The sequence below is a fragment of the Balaenoptera ricei genome, unplaced genomic scaffold, assembly GCF_028023285.1.
Source record: "Balaenoptera ricei isolate mBalRic1 unplaced genomic scaffold, mBalRic1.hap2 scaffold_417, whole genome shotgun sequence".
Taxonomy (NCBI): domain Eukaryota; kingdom Metazoa; phylum Chordata; class Mammalia; order Artiodactyla; family Balaenopteridae; genus Balaenoptera; species Balaenoptera ricei.
Window position 1 is genome coordinate 137,291 of NW_026777618.1, and position 20,459 is coordinate 157,749.

Consider the following 20,459-nt stretch of genomic DNA (forward strand, 5'->3'; position numbering starts at 1 on the left):
TGAATAAGACGACCTCCATCAAAAGCGGCTCGAAGGGACCCGTGACAAAGGGCACCTGAAGAACCCCTGGACTGATCAAGGGAGACTCACCAGCAGGCATACTTCCTGGTCTCCTGCCAAGCCAGAGGAACTTCCCTAGGACCGCAACCAAAGCTAATGGCAAGGGAGCCATTCCAATGCCCAAAATGGCGGGCCAAACACTTGCAGCAACTGGGTAACTTATCGTAGCACCTTGCACATTCGCATTCTTCCCTTCAAGGACAAGACCTTGGAGAAACCATGAGACCCAGGTCCTCCAGAACCAACGTGTCACCCACAGCCGTGCAATGAGAGAACGCACCCAACATCCTGGACCCTTGAACCGGCATGGCTTCTCTGGCTTGAAGCCATGCATGCTGGAGATCACAGGCTCGCAGCACCAGAAGGTGGCAGGACAAAATGACCCCTGCAGCACACATTCACTCCAGCCCTTAAACCTGTAGCGTTGCCTTGGCGGCCGACTCCCTTCTTACTGCATGGTTGGGCCCAAAGACCTCCGGGAAGAGCTCCAAACCTCAGGGAATGCTATGCCGACCTGGTATAGCAATGACGCTGGGCTGTCCTAAGGAACACCTTAACATCCTCAACATAGGGGCAATGAGGCCACACAGGGACAAAACATCCCAACGGCTCCAAATCGGTCCCAGTGAGAAGACACCATACTGTGCCGTGAAGGCACCATTCGCTGGAACAAGGACCCGCCGTGAAGCACATTGAGAAAGGAGAGGAAAAGGTTGGGATGGTCCACGAATGTGCACCTGTATTCCTTCCCTACACGGGGCTCCAAATGCTCCTGAAGATATCCCAAAAGAGTTCCGGGAACCCTATGTCCACCGACATATCCACCCATACCGATCTATCCACCCAACAGTAAGCCTGTGGGCTTAGTCAACACTCTCCCGTGTATTTCCCGCTTGCCTTGCCTTGCTCTCTCCACCAGGATCCAAACGAATCCACCCCTCACCTAAGTAGCTTGATATCCCCTGGATTTGCCTAAGGCACTTTCCAAACTCTCCACACACAACACACAAGCAGGACACAACCCAAGGAGGCGCCATCAGCGTCGCCCAAATCCCGGGGACAGTGGCCCATTTGATTTCCCCCGACCATCAGGGCAAACCTAAACTATATCCCACCTCCCAAGCTGAACATGACATAGACGCCTGGCCTGGCCAGGACTCCTTCTCTGACCCTGAGTGCAGAGACTTCTGTTTCCTTGCGGGAACAAGGCAACGACCTGAGCTTGAGGGTGGCCTGTAGATCTCAATGGCAAGCCAGAGGAGTACCAGTGGCTCACGCTTCCTTTCGCACCCGCACGCTGACCGCGGCAGGGGATAGCAGTTCTGGCTAGACTCAGGTGCCCAGAGACGTCAAGTTGTCCTTAGCCTTCCCACGTAGATGGACATCCCAGGCTCCTTTCCACATGGCTCTTTCTGCACGAGAAGCCCGCCACCCTCCACTTGAACAATGTTGCTGCGCACGCCCACAGTAGCAAATGCAACATGGACCTCTCCCTAATTTTCCTTTGGGAGCCACGTGCTGGACCTCAGTTAGGATGAGAAGACGGTAGGTATTGCTCATTCATTCTGTTTAGATTTCCAAGGAATGCATTTATGGGAGTCCTCACTGATCCACGCTCCTGCTCAAAGGCTGGACGTGCAAAGTCGCGGACTGTCAGCAAGCTCAATCCTCTCAGCAGTAGGGAGCGGCCAGACTCGAGCCACGGGGCAGGAAGTGCACCCACGTCTCAGGGCATCGGAGCTCGGGTGCCCCAGGAAGAGCCCAGAATGTGACGGTGTAGTCTCGTGGCACAAGTCCCCGTGGCCAAACTTCTAGGTTTCTTCAAAGAAGTTCCGTTTACCCCCACAAGGTTTCTACCAGGAACCTTGTCGAGCCAGAGGCGATGCCCTTGGATCACACAGAAAGCTATTGGCATCGGAGATATTCCAATGCCCAAACTGGCAGGGCAAACCCTTGCAGCAACTGGGTTACTTGCCCTGGCGCCTTGTATTTTCGCCCCCAGGCCCGTCAGTGACATGACCGCGGAGAAACCTGAGACCCATTCATTTGTTCAGAGTTCCAAGCAGTGCATTTATGGGAGTCATCATCAATCCACCTGCTCAAAGGCTGCACGTTCAAAGTCGCAGGCTCCACTGCGGGGCAGCCACCGATCTCAATCATGTCAGCAGTCAGGAGTGGCCAGAGGCGACCCACGGGGCTGCAAATGGAGCTAAGGATCATGGCATCAGATCTGGGGTTCCCCTGCAAGAGCCAAGAAGGTGAGGGTGTAGTCTCAGTGCACAAGTCCCCGTGGCCAAACATCTAGGTTTCTGCAAAGAAGTTCCACTCACCACCACAAGGTTCCTACGAGGAGCCTCAAGGACTTCACGCCAAAACCACGCTGAGACTCTTTTGCCTTGACTTGCCTCACCGTGCCGCACTCTCCTCACTTCGCCAGGTATCATGGACTATACAGAGGGCCCAATGCTGCTGCAGGTGTTTGTTCCCTGGCACTCCACCACATGCCTCAGGGTGACAGAACACAGGGATGTTTGAGAAAAGTGAACGGGCGCACAGAGGCAAAGGGTGATACCGCCCACCGACGTGCGCTATATCTCCCCTCAACATTTCATTTGCAGTCCATCATGTCTGTGTGTCCACAGCCAAACGTGAATGCATCGTGGCACAGATGCCTTCAGAGCGCACGGGCATCAGCACAAAGAGCACAGTCGTCCATCAACGCCCCGGTATGGGCCTTGAACTTTCCTGCCTGAGCCACCTCCCTGCTGACACAGCATAAGGATGTCATCCTGAACTGCTGAGACACCCTCAGGGGAACTGGGATTACTCAGCGTAAGAGCCACTGCCCTCTGGGGAACCAAACCACTCCTGGCGCATACGCTTCCACACAATGGATTCACCCGCAAGGGGAAATGTGGTCCCTGAGATCTTCCACAAGGGAACGGCCCTTGGCCAAATGGGACGACCTCCAACAAAAGCAGCTTGTAGGGACCGGTGACAAAACGCACCAGAGGAACTCCTGGACTGAACAATGGAGATTCACCTGCAGCCAGACTTCCTGGCCTGCTGCCAAGACTGGCAACCTACCCTTGGCCCACACACAAAGCTAATGGCATCGGAACCATTCCGACGCCCAACGTGGCGGGGCAAACCCTTGCAGCAATTGTGTAACTTGCAGTGGTGTCTGGTACTTTCACCCTCTGGGCCCATCAGTGACGTGACATTGGGGAAACCCTGAGGCCCAGGTCCTCTACAAGCAACTTGTTACCCACAGCCATGCAACGACAGAACCCAGACAACAGCCTAGACACTTGAACCGGTATGACTTGTCTAGCCTGTGGCCAGGCTCGCCGGTTACCACAGTCTCGACGCACCAGCGGGTGGCAGGAAAAATGACACCCACACCACACATCCTCTCCTGCCCTTAAACCTGCAGCCTTTCCTTGGCAGCCAACTCCCTTGTTTCTGCACGGTGGCACCCAATGACCTCCGGGTAGAGCTCCAATCCTCAGGGAACGCTATGTGGGCCGGGTATAGAAACGATGCCTGGCTGTCCTCAGGAACACCTTCACATCTTCAACACAGGGGGAACGTGGTCAGACAGGGACAAAACACCCCAAGGCCTCCAAATCGGCCCCCATGAGAAGACACCATACTGTGCCATGAAGGCAACCATTCGCTGGCACAAGAACCCGCCATGAAGCAAATCGACCAGGGAGAGGAAAGAGGCGGGACAGTCCACAAATGTGCTCCCGTATTCCCTCCCTACACGTGCCTCCAGATGCTCCTGAGGGAATCCCAAATGTGTTCCGGGAACCCCATGGCCACCGTCGATCTATCCACCCACCAGTAAACCTGTGGGCTTAGCCAGCCATCTCACGTGGCTCTTTCACTCGCCTTGCCTTACTCTCTCTCCACCGGGATCCCAACGTGTCACGGCAAGATGCCAGAGCCACCCCTCACCAAAGAAGCTTGCCGTGACCAAGTTTGACTAAGGCATTTTCCAGCCCCTTCACACAGCACACACAAGCAGGACACAACCCGAGGAGGAGCCATCAGATTGGCCAAACTCCCAGGAACAGTGGCCCATTTGATTTCTCCCCTCAGCAGGAGAAACCTAAACTGCATCTGGTCTCCCAAGCAGAACATGACAAAGAAGCCTGCCCTAGGCCTGGAATCCTGTTCTGACCCTGAGCCTACAGACTTCTGTTTCTTTGAGGCCACAAGGCAATGACCAGCAGGTGGGGGCAGCCTGTAGAACTCAAGTGCAGGTGGCAGGACGAGCAATGGCTCACGCTTCCTCTCCTACCTGCATGCTGAACCGTGGCAGGGGACAGCAGTCCTGGCTAGACCAAGGAACCCAGAGACGGCACGCTGTCCCAAGCCTTCCCACCTGGATTGGCATCCCAGGCTCCTTTCCCAATGGCTCTTCTCCCCAGGAGATGACCACAACCCTCAACTTGAACAACGTGGCTGTAGACACCCACGGCCGCAAATGCAACGTGAACCTCTCCCTACTTTCCTTTGGGGAGCCACGTGCTGGACCTCAGTTCCAACGAGGAGACGGTAGGGATTTCTCACTCATTTTGTTCAGATTTCCAAGGAATGCATTTGTGGGAGTCATCATCGATCCAAGCACATGCTCAAACGGTGGACATGCAAAGTTGCAGATTCCACCATGGGACGGCCAGCGAGCTGAATCATATCAGCGTTACGGAAGTGGCCAGCAGAGCCGAGCCACGGGTCAGGAAATGCAGCCAGTTCTCAGGGCATCAAAGCTCGTGTTCCCCGAGAAAAGACCAGAAGGTGAGGGTGTAGCCCCGGTGCACACGTTCCCATCGCCAAACCTTTAGGTTTAGCAAAGAAGTGTCGCTTACCGCAACAAGGGTTAAAGCAGGATCCTCATGGAATGCACGCCAACACCCCTCTGAGACTCCTTCGGCTGGCCTCGCCTTGCCACACCGTCCTCACTTCAACGGGTATCAGGGATTATACGGATGGCCCCAGGCTGCTGCTGGCATTCCTTCCCTGGCATTCCACCTGGCTCGGGGTGAGAGAACACACGCATGCTTGAGGAGGGTGCACAGGCGCACCGAGGGAAAGGGCGATACCACCCAGCATTGTGTGTTCTATCTCTCCTCAACATTTCATTTACTGTCCATCTTGCCTGTGTGTCCGCAGGCAAACGTGAAAGCATCGTGGCACTGGCGCCTTCAGAGCGTGCGGCCATCAGGACAAAGAGTGCCACCGACCAACAACCCCCTGGTCTCGGGCCCTGAAATTCCTCTCCTGAGCAATCTGCCCTCCATCACAGCAAAAGGATGTCTTCCTGATCCCCTGAGACACCCTCAGGACAACTGTGCCCCCTCAGCCTAAGAGCAAGTGCCCTCTATGGGAACAAACACGCGTTTGGCCCTTATGATTAAACACAGTGGACACGCCCTCAAGGGGAGAGATCTTCCATAAGGGAAGGGCCCTTGGCTGAATAAGACGACCTCCATCAAAAGCGGCTCGAAGGGACCCGTGACAAAGGGCACCTGAAGAACCCCTGGACTGATCAAGGGAGACTCACCAGCAGGCATACTTCCTGGTCTCCTGCCAAGCCAGAGGAACTTCCCTAGGACCGCAACCAAAGCTAATGGCAAGGGAGCCATTCCAATGCCCAAAATGGCGGGCCAAACACTTGCAGCAACTGGGTAACTTATCGTAGCACCTTGCACATTCGCATTCTTCCCTTCAAGGACAAGACCTTGGAGAAACCATGAGACCCAGGTCCTCCAGAACCAACGTGTCACCCACAGCCGTGCAATGAGAGAACGCACCCAACATCCTGGACCCTTGAACCGGCATGGCTTCTCTGGCTTGAAGCCATGCATGCTGGAGATCACAGGCTCGCAGCACCAGAAGGTGGCAGGACAAAATGACCCCTGCAGCACACATTCACTCCAGCCCTTAAACCTGTAGCGTTGCCTTGGCGGCCGACTCCCTTCTTACTGCATGGTTGGGCCCAAAGACCTCCGGGAAGAGCTCCAAACCTCAGGGAATGCTATGCCGACCTGGTATAGCAATGACGCTGGGCTGTCCTAAGGAACACCTTAACATCCTCAACATAGGGGCAATGAGGCCACACAGGGACAAAACATCCCAACGGCTCCAAATCGGTCCCAGTGAGAAGACACCATACTGTGCCGTGAAGGCACCATTCGCTGGAACAAGGACCCGCCGTGAAGCACATTGAGAAAGGAGAGGAAAAGGTTGGGATGGTCCACGAATGTGCACCTGTATTCCTTCCCTACACGGGGCTCCAAATGCTCCTGAAGATATCCCAAAAGAGTTCCGGGAACCCTATGTCCACCGACATATCCACCCATACCGATCTATCCACCCAACAGTAAGCCTGTGGGCTTAGTCAACACTCTCCCGTGTATTTCCCGCTTGCCTTGCCTTGCTCTCTCCACCAGGATCCAAACGAATCCACCCCTCACCTAAGTAGCTTGATATCCCCTGGATTTGCCTAAGGCACTTTCCAAACTCTCCACACACAACACACAAGCAGGACACAACCCAAGGAGGCGCCATCAGCGTCGCCCAAATCCCGGGGACAGTGGCCCATTTGATTTCCCCCGACCATCAGGGCAAACCTAAACTATATCCCACCTCCCAAGCTGAACATGACATAGACGCCTGGCCTGGCCAGGACTCCTTCTCTGACCCTGAGTGCAGAGACTTCTGTTTCCTTGCGGGAACAAGGCAACGACCTGAGCTTGAGGGTGGCCTGTAGATCTCAATGGCAAGCCAGAGGAGTACCAGTGGCTCACGCTTCCTTTCGCACCCGCACGCTGACCGCGGCAGGGGATAGCAGTTCTGGCTAGACTCAGGTGCCCAGAGACGTCAAGTTGTCCTTAGCCTTCCCACGTAGATGGACATCCCAGGCTCCTTTCCACATGGCTCTTTCTGCACGAGAAGCCCGCCACCCTCCACTTGAACAATGTTGCTGCGCACGCCCACAGTAGCAAATGCAACATGGACCTCTCCCTAATTTTCCTTTGGGAGCCACGTGCTGGACCTCAGTTAGGATGAGAAGACGGTAGGTATTGCTCATTCATTCTGTTTAGATTTCCAAGGAATGCATTTATGGGAGTCCTCACTGATCCACGCTCCTGCTCAAAGGCTGGACGTGCAAAGTCGCGGACTGTCAGCAAGCTCAATCCTCTCAGCAGTAGGGAGCGGCCAGACTCGAGCCACGGGGCAGGAAGTGCACCCACGTCTCAGGGCATCGGAGCTCGGGTGCCCCAGGAAGAGCCCAGAATGTGACGGTGTAGTCTCGTGGCACAAGTCCCCGTGGCCAAACTTCTAGGTTTCTTCAAAGAAGTTCCGTTTACCCCCACAAGGTTTCTACCAGGAACCTTGTCGAGCCAGAGGCGATGCCCTTGGATCACACAGAAAGCTATTGGCATCGGAGATATTCCAATGCCCAAACTGGCAGGGCAAACCCTTGCAGCAACTGGGTTACTTGCCCTGGCGCCTTGTATTTTCGCCCCCAGGCCCGTCAGTGACATGACCGCGGAGAAACCTGAGACCCATTCATTTGTTCAGAGTTCCAAGCAGTGCATTTATGGGAGTCATCATCAATCCACCTGCTCAAAGGCTGCACGTTCAAAGTCGCAGGCTCCACTGCGGGGCAGCCACCGATCTCAATCATGTCAGCAGTCAGGAGTGGCCAGAGGCGACCCACGGGGCTGCAAATGGAGCTAAGGATCATGGCATCAGATCTGGGGTTCCCCTGCAAGAGCCAAGAAGGTGAGGGTGTAGTCTCAGTGCACAAGTCCCCGTGGCCAAACATCTAGGTTTCTGCAAAGAAGTTCCACTCACCACCACAAGGTTCCTACGAGGAGCCTCAAGGACTTCACGCCAAAACCACGCTGAGACTCTTTTGCCTTGACTTGCCTCACCGTGCCGCACTCTCCTCACTTCGCCAGGTATCATGGACTATACAGAGGGCCCAATGCTGCTGCAGGTGTTTGTTCCCTGGCACTCCACCACATGCCTCAGGGTGACAGAACACAGGGATGTTTGAGAAAAGTGAACGGGCGCACAGAGGCAAAGGGTGATACCGCCCACCGACGTGCGCTATATCTCCCCTCAACATTTCATTTGCAGTCCATCATGTCTGTGTGTCCACAGCCAAACGTGAATGCATCGTGGCACAGATGCCTTCAGAGCGCACGGGCATCAGCACAAAGAGCACAGTCGTCCATCAACGCCCCGGTATGGGCCTTGAACTTTCCTGCCTGAGCCACCTCCCTGCTGACACAGCATAAGGATGTCATCCTGAACTGCTGAGACACCCTCAGGGGAACTGGGATTACTCAGCGTAAGAGCCACTGCCCTCTGGGGAACCAAACCACTCCTGGCGCATACGCTTCCACACAATGGATTCACCCGCAAGGGGAAATGTGGTCCCTGAGATCTTCCACAAGGGAACGGCCCTTGGCCAAATGGGACGACCTCCAACAAAAGCAGCTTGTAGGGACCGGTGACAAAACGCACCAGAGGAACTCCTGGACTGAACAATGGAGATTCACCTGCAGCCAGACTTCCTGGCCTGCTGCCAAGACTGGCAACCTACCCTTGGCCCACACACAAAGCTAATGGCATCGGAACCATTCCGACGCCCAACGTGGCGGGGCAAACCCTTGCAGCAATTGTGTAACTTGCAGTGGTGTCTGGTACTTTCACCCTCTGGGCCCATCAGTGACGTGACATTGGGGAAACCCTGAGGCCCAGGTCCTCTACAAGCAACTTGTTACCCACAGCCATGCAACGACAGAACCCAGACAACAGCCTAGACACTTGAACCGGTATGACTTGTCTAGCCTGTGGCCAGGCTCGCCGGTTACCACAGTCTCGACGCACCAGCGGGTGGCAGGAAAAATGACACCCACACCACACATCCTCTCCTGCCCTTAAACCTGCAGCCTTTCCTTGGCAGCCAACTCCCTTGTTTCTGCACGGTGGCACCCAATGACCTCCGGGTAGAGCTCCAATCCTCAGGGAACGCTATGTGGGCCGGGTATAGAAACGATGCCTGGCTGTCCTCAGGAACACCTTCACATCTTCAACACAGGGGGAACGTGGTCAGACAGGGACAAAACACCCCAAGGCCTCCAAATCGGCCCCCATGAGAAGACACCATACTGTGCCATGAAGGCAACCATTCGCTGGCACAAGAACCCGCCATGAAGCAAATCGACCAGGGAGAGGAAAGAGGCGGGACAGTCCACAAATGTGCTCCCGTATTCCCTCCCTACACGTGCCTCCAGATGCTCCTGAGGGAATCCCAAATGTGTTCCGGGAACCCCATGGCCACCGTCGATCTATCCACCCACCAGTAAACCTGTGGGCTTAGCCAGCCATCTCACGTGGCTCTTTCACTCGCCTTGCCTTACTCTCTCTCCACCGGGATCCCAACGTGTCACGGCAAGATGCCAGAGCCACCCCTCACCAAAGAAGCTTGCCGTGACCAAGTTTGACTAAGGCATTTTCCAGCCCCTTCACACAGCACACACAAGCAGGACACAACCCGAGGAGGAGCCATCAGATTGGCCAAACTCCCAGGAACAGTGGCCCATTTGATTTCTCCCCTCAGCAGGAGAAACCTAAACTGCATCTGGTCTCCCAAGCAGAACATGACAAAGAAGCCTGCCCTAGGCCTGGAATCCTGTTCTGACCCTGAGCCTACAGACTTCTGTTTCTTTGAGGCCACAAGGCAATGACCAGCAGGTGGGGGCAGCCTGTAGAACTCAAGTGCAGGTGGCAGGACGAGCAATGGCTCACGCTTCCTCTCCTACCTGCATGCTGAACCGTGGCAGGGGACAGCAGTCCTGGCTAGACCAAGGAACCCAGAGACGGCACGCTGTCCCAAGCCTTCCCACCTGGATTGGCATCCCAGGCTCCTTTCCCAATGGCTCTTCTCCCCAGGAGATGACCACAACCCTCAACTTGAACAACGTGGCTGTAGACACCCACGGCCGCAAATGCAACGTGAACCTCTCCCTACTTTCCTTTGGGGAGCCACGTGCTGGACCTCAGTTCCAACGAGGAGACGGTAGGGATTTCTCACTCATTTTGTTCAGATTTCCAAGGAATGCATTTGTGGGAGTCATCATCGATCCAAGCACATGCTCAAACGGTGGACATGCAAAGTTGCAGATTCCACCATGGGACGGCCAGCGAGCTGAATCATATCAGCGTTACGGAAGTGGCCAGCAGAGCCGAGCCACGGGTCAGGAAATGCAGCCAGTTCTCAGGGCATCAAAGCTCGTGTTCCCCGAGAAAAGACCAGAAGGTGAGGGTGTAGCCCCGGTGCACACGTTCCCATCGCCAAACCTTTAGGTTTAGCAAAGAAGTGTCGCTTACCGCAACAAGGGTTAAAGCAGGATCCTCATGGAATGCACGCCAACACCCCTCTGAGACTCCTTCGGCTGGCCTCGCCTTGCCACACCGTCCTCACTTCAACGGGTATCAGGGATTATACGGATGGCCCCAGGCTGCTGCTGGCATTCCTTCCCTGGCATTCCACCTGGCTCGGGGTGAGAGAACACACGCATGCTTGAGGAGGGTGCACAGGCGCACCGAGGGAAAGGGCGATACCACCCAGCATTGTGTGTTCTATCTCTCCTCAACATTTCATTTACTGTCCATCTTGCCTGTGTGTCCGCAGGCAAACGTGAAAGCATCGTGGCACTGGCGCCTTCAGAGCGTGCGGCCATCAGGACAAAGAGTGCCACCGACCAACAACCCCCTGGTCTCGGGCCCTGAAATTCCTCTCCTGAGCAATCTGCCCTCCATCACAGCAAAAGGATGTCTTCCTGATCCCCTGAGACACCCTCAGGACAACTGTGCCCCCTCAGCCTAAGAGCAAGTGCCCTCTATGGGAACAAACACGCGTTTGGCCCTTATGATTAAACACAGTGGACACGCCCTCAAGGGGAGAGATCTTCCATAAGGGAAGGGCCCTTGGCTGAATAAGACGACCTCCATCAAAAGCGGCTCGAAGGGACCCGTGACAAAGGGCACCTGAAGAACCCCTGGACTGATCAAGGGAGACTCACCAGCAGGCATACTTCCTGGTCTCCTGCCAAGCCAGAGGAACTTCCCTAGGACCGCAACCAAAGCTAATGGCAAGGGAGCCATTCCAATGCCCAAAATGGCGGGCCAAACACTTGCAGCAACTGGGTAACTTATCGTAGCACCTTGCACATTCGCATTCTTCCCTTCAAGGACAAGACCTTGGAGAAACCATGAGACCCAGGTCCTCCAGAACCAACGTGTCACCCACAGCCGTGCAATGAGAGAACGCACCCAACATCCTGGACCCTTGAACCGGCATGGCTTCTCTGGCTTGAAGCCATGCATGCTGGAGATCACAGGCTCGCAGCACCAGAAGGTGGCAGGACAAAATGACCCCTGCAGCACACATTCACTCCAGCCCTTAAACCTGTAGCGTTGCCTTGGCGGCCGACTCCCTTCTTACTGCATGGTTGGGCCCAAAGACCTCCGGGAAGAGCTCCAAACCTCAGGGAATGCTATGCCGACCTGGTATAGCAATGACGCTGGGCTGTCCTAAGGAACACCTTAACATCCTCAACATAGGGGCAATGAGGCCACACAGGGACAAAACATCCCAACGGCTCCAAATCGGTCCCAGTGAGAAGACACCATACTGTGCCGTGAAGGCACCATTCGCTGGAACAAGGACCCGCCGTGAAGCACATTGAGAAAGGAGAGGAAAAGGTTGGGATGGTCCACGAATGTGCACCTGTATTCCTTCCCTACACGGGGCTCCAAATGCTCCTGAAGATATCCCAAAAGAGTTCCGGGAACCCTATGTCCACCGACATATCCACCCATACCGATCTATCCACCCAACAGTAAGCCTGTGGGCTTAGTCAACACTCTCCCGTGTATTTCCCGCTTGCCTTGCCTTGCTCTCTCCACCAGGATCCAAACGAATCCACCCCTCACCTAAGTAGCTTGATATCCCCTGGATTTGCCTAAGGCACTTTCCAAACTCTCCACACACAACACACAAGCAGGACACAACCCAAGGAGGCGCCATCAGCGTCGCCCAAATCCCGGGGACAGTGGCCCATTTGATTTCCCCCGACCATCAGGGCAAACCTAAACTATATCCCACCTCCCAAGCTGAACATGACATAGACGCCTGGCCTGGCCAGGACTCCTTCTCTGACCCTGAGTGCAGAGACTTCTGTTTCCTTGCGGGAACAAGGCAACGACCTGAGCTTGAGGGTGGCCTGTAGATCTCAATGGCAAGCCAGAGGAGTACCAGTGGCTCACGCTTCCTTTCGCACCCGCACGCTGACCGCGGCAGGGGATAGCAGTTCTGGCTAGACTCAGGTGCCCAGAGACGTCAAGTTGTCCTTAGCCTTCCCACGTAGATGGACATCCCAGGCTCCTTTCCACATGGCTCTTTCTGCACGAGAAGCCCGCCACCCTCCACTTGAACAATGTTGCTGCGCACGCCCACAGTAGCAAATGCAACATGGACCTCTCCCTAATTTTCCTTTGGGAGCCACGTGCTGGACCTCAGTTAGGATGAGAAGACGGTAGGTATTGCTCATTCATTCTGTTTAGATTTCCAAGGAATGCATTTATGGGAGTCCTCACTGATCCACGCTCCTGCTCAAAGGCTGGACGTGCAAAGTCGCGGACTGTCAGCAAGCTCAATCCTCTCAGCAGTAGGGAGCGGCCAGACTCGAGCCACGGGGCAGGAAGTGCACCCACGTCTCAGGGCATCGGAGCTCGGGTGCCCCAGGAAGAGCCCAGAATGTGACGGTGTAGTCTCGTGGCACAAGTCCCCGTGGCCAAACTTCTAGGTTTCTTCAAAGAAGTTCCGTTTACCCCCACAAGGTTTCTACCAGGAACCTTGTCGAGCCAGAGGCGATGCCCTTGGATCACACAGAAAGCTATTGGCATCGGAGATATTCCAATGCCCAAACTGGCAGGGCAAACCCTTGCAGCAACTGGGTTACTTGCCCTGGCGCCTTGTATTTTCGCCCCCAGGCCCGTCAGTGACATGACCGCGGAGAAACCTGAGACCCATTCATTTGTTCAGAGTTCCAAGCAGTGCATTTATGGGAGTCATCATCAATCCACCTGCTCAAAGGCTGCACGTTCAAAGTCGCAGGCTCCACTGCGGGGCAGCCACCGATCTCAATCATGTCAGCAGTCAGGAGTGGCCAGAGGCGACCCACGGGGCTGCAAATGGAGCTAAGGATCATGGCATCAGATCTGGGGTTCCCCTGCAAGAGCCAAGAAGGTGAGGGTGTAGTCTCAGTGCACAAGTCCCCGTGGCCAAACATCTAGGTTTCTGCAAAGAAGTTCCACTCACCACCACAAGGTTCCTACGAGGAGCCTCAAGGACTTCACGCCAAAACCACGCTGAGACTCTTTTGCCTTGACTTGCCTCACCGTGCCGCACTCTCCTCACTTCGCCAGGTATCATGGACTATACAGAGGGCCCAATGCTGCTGCAGGTGTTTGTTCCCTGGCACTCCACCACATGCCTCAGGGTGACAGAACACAGGGATGTTTGAGAAAAGTGAACGGGCGCACAGAGGCAAAGGGTGATACCGCCCACCGACGTGCGCTATATCTCCCCTCAACATTTCATTTGCAGTCCATCATGTCTGTGTGTCCACAGCCAAACGTGAATGCATCGTGGCACAGATGCCTTCAGAGCGCACGGGCATCAGCACAAAGAGCACAGTCGTCCATCAACGCCCCGGTATGGGCCTTGAACTTTCCTGCCTGAGCCACCTCCCTGCTGACACAGCATAAGGATGTCATCCTGAACTGCTGAGACACCCTCAGGGGAACTGGGATTACTCAGCGTAAGAGCCACTGCCCTCTGGGGAACCAAACCACTCCTGGCGCATACGCTTCCACACAATGGATTCACCCGCAAGGGGAAATGTGGTCCCTGAGATCTTCCACAAGGGAACGGCCCTTGGCCAAATGGGACGACCTCCAACAAAAGCAGCTTGTAGGGACCGGTGACAAAACGCACCAGAGGAACTCCTGGACTGAACAATGGAGATTCACCTGCAGCCAGACTTCCTGGCCTGCTGCCAAGACTGGCAACCTACCCTTGGCCCACACACAAAGCTAATGGCATCGGAACCATTCCGACGCCCAACGTGGCGGGGCAAACCCTTGCAGCAATTGTGTAACTTGCAGTGGTGTCTGGTACTTTCACCCTCTGGGCCCATCAGTGACGTGACATTGGGGAAACCCTGAGGCCCAGGTCCTCTACAAGCAACTTGTTACCCACAGCCATGCAACGACAGAACCCAGACAACAGCCTAGACACTTGAACCGGTATGACTTGTCTAGCCTGTGGCCAGGCTCGCCGGTTACCACAGTCTCGACGCACCAGCGGGTGGCAGGAAAAATGACACCCACACCACACATCCTCTCCTGCCCTTAAACCTGCAGCCTTTCCTTGGCAGCCAACTCCCTTGTTTCTGCACGGTGGCACCCAATGACCTCCGGGTAGAGCTCCAATCCTCAGGGAACGCTATGTGGGCCGGGTATAGAAACGATGCCTGGCTGTCCTCAGGAACACCTTCACATCTTCAACACAGGGGGAACGTGGTCAGACAGGGACAAAACACCCCAAGGCCTCCAAATCGGCCCCCATGAGAAGACACCATACTGTGCCATGAAGGCAACCATTCGCTGGCACAAGAACCCGCCATGAAGCAAATCGACCAGGGAGAGGAAAGAGGCGGGACAGTCCACAAATGTGCTCCCGTATTCCCTCCCTACACGTGCCTCCAGATGCTCCTGAGGGAATCCCAAATGTGTTCCGGGAACCCCATGGCCACCGTCGATCTATCCACCCACCAGTAAACCTGTGGGCTTAGCCAGCCATCTCACGTGGCTCTTTCACTCGCCTTGCCTTACTCTCTCTCCACCGGGATCCCAACGTGTCACGGCAAGATGCCAGAGCCACCCCTCACCAAAGAAGCTTGCCGTGACCAAGTTTGACTAAGGCATTTTCCAGCCCCTTCACACAGCACACACAAGCAGGACACAACCCGAGGAGGAGCCATCAGATTGGCCAAACTCCCAGGAACAGTGGCCCATTTGATTTCTCCCCTCAGCAGGAGAAACCTAAACTGCATCTGGTCTCCCAAGCAGAACATGACAAAGAAGCCTGCCCTAGGCCTGGAATCCTGTTCTGACCCTGAGCCTACAGACTTCTGTTTCTTTGAGGCCACAAGGCAATGACCAGCAGGTGGGGGCAGCCTGTAGAACTCAAGTGCAGGTGGCAGGACGAGCAATGGCTCACGCTTCCTCTCCTACCTGCATGCTGAACCGTGGCAGGGGACAGCAGTCCTGGCTAGACCAAGGAACCCAGAGACGGCACGCTGTCCCAAGCCTTCCCACCTGGATTGGCATCCCAGGCTCCTTTCCCAATGGCTCTTCTCCCCAGGAGATGACCACAACCCTCAACTTGAACAACGTGGCTGTAGACACCCACGGCCGCAAATGCAACGTGAACCTCTCCCTACTTTCCTTTGGGGAGCCACGTGCTGGACCTCAGTTCCAACGAGGAGACGGTAGGGATTTCTCACTCATTTTGTTCAGATTTCCAAGGAATGCATTTGTGGGAGTCATCATCGATCCAAGCACATGCTCAAACGGTGGACATGCAAAGTTGCAGATTCCACCATGGGACGGCCAGCGAGCTGAATCATATCAGCGTTACGGAAGTGGCCAGCAGAGCCGAGCCACGGGTCAGGAAATGCAGCCAGTTCTCAGGGCATCAAAGCTCGTGTTCCCCGAGAAAAGACCAGAAGGTGAGGGTGTAGCCCCGGTGCACACGTTCCCATCGCCAAACCTTTAGGTTTAGCAAAGAAGTGTCGCTTACCGCAACAAGGGTTAAAGCAGGATCCTCATGGAATGCACGCCAACACCCCTCTGAGACTCCTTCGGCTGGCCTCGCCTTGCCACACCGTCCTCACTTCAACGGGTATCAGGGATTATACGGATGGCCCCAGGCTGCTGCTGGCATTCCTTCCCTGGCATTCCACCTGGCTCGGGGTGAGAGAACACACGCATGCTTGAGGAGGGTGCACAGGCGCACCGAGGGAAAGGGCGATACCACCCAGCATTGTGTGTTCTATCTCTCCTCAACATTTCATTTACTGTCCATCTTGCCTGTGTGTCCGCAGGCAAACGTGAAAGCATCGTGGCACTGGCGCCTTCAGAGCGTGCGGCCATCAGGACAAAGAGTGCCACCGACCAACAACCCCCTGGTCTCGGGCCCTGAAATTCCTCTCCTGAGCAATCTGCCCTCCATCACAGCAAAAGGATGTCTTCCTGATCCCCTGAGACACCCTCAGGACAACTGTGCCCCCTCAGCCTAAGAGCAAGTGCCCTCTATGGGAACAAACACGCGTTTGGCCCTTATGATTAAACACAGTGGACACGCCCTCAAGGGGAGAGATCTTCCATAAGGGAAGGGCCCTTGGCTGAATAAGACGACCTCCATCAAAAGCGGCTCGAAGGGACCCGTGACAAAGGGCACCTGAAGAACCCCTGGACTGATCAAGGGAGACTCACCAGCAGGCATACTTCCTGGTCTCCTGCCAAGCCAGAGGAACTTCCCTAGGACCGCAACCAAAGCTAATGGCAAGGGAGCCATTCCAATGCCCAAAATGGCGGGCCAAACACTTGCAGCAACTGGGTAACTTATCGTAGCACCTTGCACATTCGCATTCTTCCCTTCAAGGACAAGACCTTGGAGAAACCATGAGACCCAGGTCCTCCAGAACCAACGTGTCACCCACAGCCGTGCAATGAGAGAACGCACCCAACATCCTGGACCCTTGAACCGGCATGGCTTCTCTGGCTTGAAGCCATGCATGCTGGAGATCACAGGCTCGCAGCACCAGAAGGTGGCAGGACAAAATGACCCCTGCAGCACACATTCACTCCAGCCCTTAAACCTGTAGCGTTGCCTTGGCGGCCGACTCCCTTCTTACTGCATGGTTGGGCCCAAAGACCTCCGGGAAGAGCTCCAAACCTCAGGGAATGCTATGCCGACCTGGTATAGCAATGACGCTGGGCTGTCCTAAGGAACACCTTAACATCCTCAACATAGGGGCAATGAGGCCACACAGGGACAAAACATCCCAACGGCTCCAAATCGGTCCCAGTGAGAAGACACCATACTGTGCCGTGAAGGCACCATTCGCTGGAACAAGGACCCGCCGTGAAGCACATTGAGAAAGGAGAGGAAAAGGTTGGGATGGTCCACGAATGTGCACCTGTATTCCTTCCCTACACGGGGCTCCAAATGCTCCTGAAGATATCCCAAAAGAGTTCCGGGAACCCTATGTCCACCGACATATCCACCCATACCGATCTATCCACCCAACAGTAAGCCTGTGGGCTTAGTCAACACTCTCCCGTGTATTTCCCGCTTGCCTTGCCTTGCTCTCTCCACCAGGATCCAAACGAATCCACCCCTCACCTAAGTAGCTTGATATCCCCTGGATTTGCCTAAGGCACTTTCCAAACTCTCCACACACAACACACAAGCAGGACACAACCCAAGGAGGCGCCATCAGCGTCGCCCAAATCCCGGGGACAGTGGCCCATTTGATTTCCCCCGACCATCAGGGCAAACCTAAACTATATCCCACCTCCCAAGCTGAACATGACATAGACGCCTGGCCTGGCCAGGACTCCTTCTCTGACCCTGAGTGCAGAGACTTCTGTTTCCTTGCGGGAACAAGGCAACGACCTGAGCTTGAGGGTGGCCTGTAGATCTCAATGGCAAGCCAGAGGAGTACCAGTGGCTCACGCTTCCTTTCGCACCCGCACGCTGACCGCGGCAGGGGATAGCAGTTCTGGCTAGACTCAGGTGCCCAGAGACGTCAAGTTGTCCTTAGCCTTCCCACGTAGATGGACATCCCAGGCTCCTTTCCACATGGCTCTTTCTGCACGAGAAGCCCGCCACCCTCCACTTGAACAATGTTGCTGCGCACGCCCACAGTAGCAAATGCAACATGGACCTCTCCCTAATTTTCCTTTGGGAGCCACGTGCTGGACCTCAGTTAGGATGAGAAGACGGTAGGTATTGCTCATTCATTCTGTTTAGATTTCCAAGGAATGCATTTATGGGAGTCCTCACTGATCCACGCTCCTGCTCAAAGGCTGGACGTGCAAAGTCGCGGACTGTCAGCAAGCTCAATCCTCTCAGCAGTAGGGAGCGGCCAGACTCGAGCCACGGGGCAGGAAGTGCACCCACGTCTCAGGGCATCGGAGCTCGGGTGCCCCAGGAAGAGCCCAGAATGTGACGGTGTAGTCTCGTGGCACAAGTCCCCGTGGCCAAACTTCTAGGTTTCTTCAAAGAAGTTCCGTTTACCCCCACAAGGTTTCTACCAGGAACCTTGTCGAGCCAGAGGCGATGCCCTTGGATCACACAGAAAGCTATTGGCATCGGAGATATTCCAATGCCCAAACTGGCAGGGCAAACCCTTGCAGCAACTGGGTTACTTGCCCTGGCGCCTTGTATTTTCGCCCCCAGGCCCGTCAGTGACATGACCGCGGAGAAACCTGAGACCCATTCATTTGTTCAGAGTTCCAAGCAGTGCATTTATGGGAGTCATCATCAATCCACCTGCTCAAAGGCTGCACGTTCAAAGTCGCAGGCTCCACTGCGGGGCAGCCACCGATCTCAATCATGTCAGCAGTCAGGAGTGGCCAGAGGCGACCCACGGGGCTGCAAATGGAGCTAAGGATCATGGCATCAGATCTGGGGTTCCCCTGCAAGAGCCAAGAAGGTGAGGGTGTAGTCTCAGTGCACAAGTCCCCGTGGCCAAACATCTAGGTTTCTGCAAAGAAGTTCCACTCACCACCACAAGGTTCCTACGAGGAGCCTCAAGGACTTCACGCCAAAACCACGCTGAGACTCTTTTGCCTTGACTTGCCTCACCGTGCCGCACTCTCCTCACTTCGCCAGGTATCATGGACTATACAGAGGGCCCAATGCTGCTGCAGGTGTTTGTTCCCTGGCACTCCACCACATGCCTCAGGGTGACAGAACACAGGGATGTTTGAGAAAAGTGAACGGGCGCACAGAGGCAAAGGGTGATACCGCCCACCGACGTGCGCTATATCTCCCCTCAACATTTCATTTGCAGTCCATCATGTCTGTGTGTCCACAGCCAAACGTGAATGCATCGTGGCACAGATGCCTTCAGAGCGCACGGGCATCAGCACAAAGAGCACAGTCGTCCATCAACGCCCCGGTATGGGCCTTGAACTTTCCTGCCTGAGCCACCTCCCTGCTGACACAGCATAAGGATGTCATCCTGAACTGCTGAGACACCCTCAGGGGAACTGGGATTACTCAGCGTAAGAGCCACTGCCCTCTGGGGAACCAAACCACTCCTGGCGCATACGCTTCCACACAATGGATTCACCCGCAAGGGGAAATGTGGTCCCTGAGATCTTCCACAAGGGAACGGCCCTTGGCCAAATGGGACGACCTCCAACAAAAGCAGCTTGTAGGGACCGGTGACAAAACGCACCAGAGGAACTCCTGGACTGAACAATGGAGATTCACCTGCAGCCAGACTTCCTGGCCTGCTGCCAAGACTGGCAACCTACCCTTGGCCCACACACAAAGCTAATGGCATCGGAACCATTCCAACGCCCAACGTGGCGGGGCAAACCCTTGCAGCAATTGTGTAACTTGCAGTGGTGTCTGGTACTTTCACCCTCTGGGCCCATCAGTGACGTGACATTGGGGAAACCCTGAGGCCCAGGTCCTCTACAAGCAACTTGTTACCCACAGCCATGCAACGACAGAACCCAGACAACAGCCTAGACACTTGAACCGGTATGACTTGTCTAGCCTGTGGCCAGGCTCGCCGGTTACCACAGTCTCGATGCACCAGCGGGTGGCAGGAAAAATGACACCCACACCACACATCCTCTCCTGCCCTTAAACCTGCAGCCTTTCCTTGGCAGCCAACTCCCTTGTTTCTGCACGGTGGCACCCAATGACCTCCGGGTAGAGCTCCAATCCTCAGGGAACGCTATGTGGGCCGGGTATAGAAACGATGCCTGGCTGTCCTCAGGAACACCTTCACATCTTCAACACAGGGGGAACGTGGTCAGACAGGGACAAAACACCCCAAGGCCTCCAAATCGGCCCCCATGAGAAGACACCATACTGTGCCATGAAGGCAACCATTCGCTGGCACAAGAACCCGCCATGAAGCAAATCGACCAGGGAGAGGAAAGAGGCGGGACAGTCCACAAATGTGCTCCCGTATTCCCTCCCTACACGT

At 55.3% G+C, this 20,459-nt stretch overlaps 11 non-coding genes across 11 annotated transcripts; all 11 read right to left on the reverse strand.

Moving 5' to 3' along the window:
* Positions 1 to 1,580: 1,580 nt before the first annotated feature.
* LOC132358785 (small nucleolar RNA SNORD116) lies at positions 1,581 to 1,672 on the reverse strand. The gene has a single exon (XR_009500528.1). It is a non-coding gene; the product is annotated as a small nucleolar RNA SNORD116 (small nucleolar RNA).
* A 389-nt stretch (positions 1,673 to 2,061) lies between these two features.
* LOC132358826 (small nucleolar RNA SNORD116) lies at positions 2,062 to 2,153 on the reverse strand. The gene has a single exon (XR_009500568.1). It is a non-coding gene; the product is annotated as a small nucleolar RNA SNORD116 (small nucleolar RNA).
* A 2,448-nt stretch (positions 2,154 to 4,601) lies between these two features.
* On the reverse strand, positions 4,602 to 4,693 carry LOC132358855 (small nucleolar RNA SNORD116). Its single transcript, XR_009500594.1, has one exon. It is a non-coding gene; the product is annotated as a small nucleolar RNA SNORD116 (small nucleolar RNA).
* Positions 4,694 to 7,122: 2,429 nt separating this feature from the next.
* Positions 7,123 to 7,214, reverse strand: LOC132358786 (small nucleolar RNA SNORD116). The gene has a single exon (XR_009500529.1). It is a non-coding gene; the product is annotated as a small nucleolar RNA SNORD116 (small nucleolar RNA).
* A 389-nt stretch (positions 7,215 to 7,603) lies between these two features.
* LOC132358827 (small nucleolar RNA SNORD116) lies at positions 7,604 to 7,695 on the reverse strand. Its single transcript, XR_009500569.1, has one exon. It is a non-coding gene; the product is annotated as a small nucleolar RNA SNORD116 (small nucleolar RNA).
* Positions 7,696 to 10,143: 2,448 nt separating this feature from the next.
* Positions 10,144 to 10,235, reverse strand: LOC132358856 (small nucleolar RNA SNORD116). The gene has a single exon (XR_009500595.1). It is a non-coding gene; the product is annotated as a small nucleolar RNA SNORD116 (small nucleolar RNA).
* A 2,429-nt stretch (positions 10,236 to 12,664) lies between these two features.
* On the reverse strand, positions 12,665 to 12,756 carry LOC132358788 (small nucleolar RNA SNORD116). Its single transcript, XR_009500531.1, has one exon. It is a non-coding gene; the product is annotated as a small nucleolar RNA SNORD116 (small nucleolar RNA).
* A 389-nt stretch (positions 12,757 to 13,145) lies between these two features.
* On the reverse strand, positions 13,146 to 13,237 carry LOC132358828 (small nucleolar RNA SNORD116). The gene has a single exon (XR_009500570.1). It is a non-coding gene; the product is annotated as a small nucleolar RNA SNORD116 (small nucleolar RNA).
* A 2,448-nt stretch (positions 13,238 to 15,685) lies between these two features.
* Positions 15,686 to 15,777, reverse strand: LOC132358857 (small nucleolar RNA SNORD116). Its single transcript, XR_009500596.1, has one exon. It is a non-coding gene; the product is annotated as a small nucleolar RNA SNORD116 (small nucleolar RNA).
* Positions 15,778 to 18,206: 2,429 nt separating this feature from the next.
* Positions 18,207 to 18,298, reverse strand: LOC132358789 (small nucleolar RNA SNORD116). The gene has a single exon (XR_009500532.1). It is a non-coding gene; the product is annotated as a small nucleolar RNA SNORD116 (small nucleolar RNA).
* Positions 18,299 to 18,687: 389 nt separating this feature from the next.
* LOC132358829 (small nucleolar RNA SNORD116) lies at positions 18,688 to 18,779 on the reverse strand. Its single transcript, XR_009500571.1, has one exon. It is a non-coding gene; the product is annotated as a small nucleolar RNA SNORD116 (small nucleolar RNA).
* Between the last annotated feature and the right edge of the window lie 1,680 nt (positions 18,780 to 20,459).